The sequence below is a fragment of the Aplysia californica genome, unplaced genomic scaffold (assembly GCF_000002075.1).
Source record: "Aplysia californica isolate F4 #8 unplaced genomic scaffold, AplCal3.0 scaffold00505, whole genome shotgun sequence".
NCBI classification, from domain to species: Eukaryota; Metazoa; Mollusca; class Gastropoda; order Aplysiida; family Aplysiidae; genus Aplysia; species Aplysia californica.
Window position 1 is genome coordinate 341,281 of NW_004797775.1, and position 2,467 is coordinate 343,747.

The window sequence follows — 2,467 nt, forward strand, 5'->3', positions numbered from 1 at the left end:
AAATCGAACTTCAACAAAAACACATCAAGGTGTATGTAAATAGGAATGGAGATGCAATTACAGCTGGAATTGAATGAAATCCATGAGAATGAATGCAGAAGGAGGCAAACTCTGACGTATGAATTCCAATAACAAATAGATAGATAGATAGATAGATAGATAGATAGATAGATAGATAGATAGATAGATAGATAGATAGATAGATAGATAGATAGATAGATAGATAGATAGATAGATATATTTCAGTAAGTAATAGAGAGAGAGAGAGAGAGAGAGAGAGAGAGAGAGAGAGAGAGAGAGAGAGAGAGAGAGAGAGAGAGAGAACAGACAGAGAGAGAAAGAGAGAGAGAGAGAGGTAGTAAGACAGACAGACAGACAGACATACAGACAAACAGACAGACAGACAGACAGACAGACAGACAGACAGACAGACAGACAGACAGACAGACAGACAGACAGACAGACAGACAGACAGACAGGCAGGCAGGCTAGCAGCAATGTATGACTGTGATATGGAAGAAAAAAGAAAAATGACAGAGAAACATGGGAAACAAACTTTCATTTTCAACCAAATATACGTAACAGTGCACAGAAACATACACGTGCACATAGACAAATACACGCTCACAGATACCTACAACAGAAACAACAATAATAACAACATCCAAAAAGCAAACACATCAAAACCCCATAAAAGCAATTTCCAGAGTATTTTAACATGCTCTAGCATTCCCGAAATTGAAAATAATTTGCAGAACTTGAATGTTTCGCGAAAATTTGTTTGTCGGTTACACAATGTCCAAGAATTTTTTTTTTCCTGATTGGATTACTGATTCGACCTTTCTTTGTGTCAAGTTTCTCTCATTTGCAAGCAGACTGCGAGGAGAGCGAACAAGGGACAAATAAAACTTAAGTGGCAAAGAAAACGCCATTGCCTAATCCAAGTAACGTTGTGTAACGGGGAAAAAGAATACAAAAATTCTGGTCTGGCCCATAGGTTTCGAGAACGACAGATGATGCCAGGACGTTTTGGGTATTTTTTTTTTTTTACTTTGTAGAAAGATAGAGGGGAAGGAGAGCAGAGGAAGACAGAGGACTCCATACATAGATGACTTCGACACATGTATTACAACAAGACAATAAGAACGGAAACCTGAGCTCATCAATACGATTGACAACAGGAAGGAATGGGGTAGACCTGACACCAAAAGAAGGAGAAGAAGAAGAAGAAGAAGAAGAAGAAGAAGAAGAAGAAGAAGAAGAAGAAGACGAAGACGACGTCTAGCCAGCCACAAAAGGGACTTTCATTATCCCGGTCTGTGTGCTGTAGTCGTGTGTGTTCGTATTATGATTATACTGTAAAAATGTTTTACTTCCTCAGCGACATAACTCAGATCACAAAGATAGGGGCTGTTTCAACTTTGCAAGCAAAACATCCCAGAAAAAGGAAATCCGAGCGTGTTTGTATTAGGTGCTGCTGCAAATAAACTGAGTAAAATTACTACGATTAGTCAAAAGCTTTACTATTCAATTAAAGAAAAGAAAAAAATCAGCACACTCTCTCGAATTTTAGTAAAAGGCAAATTATGGAGAAAATGATAATCGTTTACGATTTGCCATGATATCATATTATTATACTTAGAGTCATTTCTGTTTGTTGTCTATTCACCCTCCCATTTCTATGGCCCGATCCTATTTGTATCCGACACCAAGGAAATTTGGAATAGTCATCGGCCCTCAGACAGTGCCTGTAAATAATAAATAACCCCAGCCAAATGGGCTCTTAGGCAGGCACAAGATTCCCCTTGGTAATTTAAGAATAAAAAATACTCTAAGAAATAAAAAATAGGTGAAAAAGATATGCAGTACTTGGGCGTAGCAGACTTCGAACTGACAAAAGAGTATCGTTCGTCACCCATTTTCGGTGCTACGTGTTAACTAAAAATGCTGACGGTGCCGAAATGTGGGATTTCAATGTTTGGACAAAAATGAAGAAAGGAGAAAAAAGAAGAAAAGAAAGACAAAACGAAACAAAACAAAACAAAAATAAAGAATATCCAAATGACCCCCCACCCTACACACGAACCAATCATGAAACAAAATCAAGACGAAATTATATCACGTCATCATGGTTTCGTTGGGGTCGGCAATTGCATTTTGAGGGCTGAAGTAAGTGAAGATACGACGGTGGCCCTGGGGGGTCTAAAAGAGAATACGATCTTCAGGGGACGAAATAAACCAACAAGGGTGCTGTTACTTTAGATTGAATACTATTAAACACCAGAGCCAGCGATAGACGGTTAAGAATAGGCTTGGGATTAATGGCTTTTTGACCTCGATACGAGGATTAATGACTTGCACGTCCTATTTCTCAGAGGTCGGGCGTGGAGTGCAGTCGAATGGATCTAGCTTTGACGAAAGATTCGCTCAAGGGAGGATACTGAGCAGGGAGAGCAGACACAAGAGG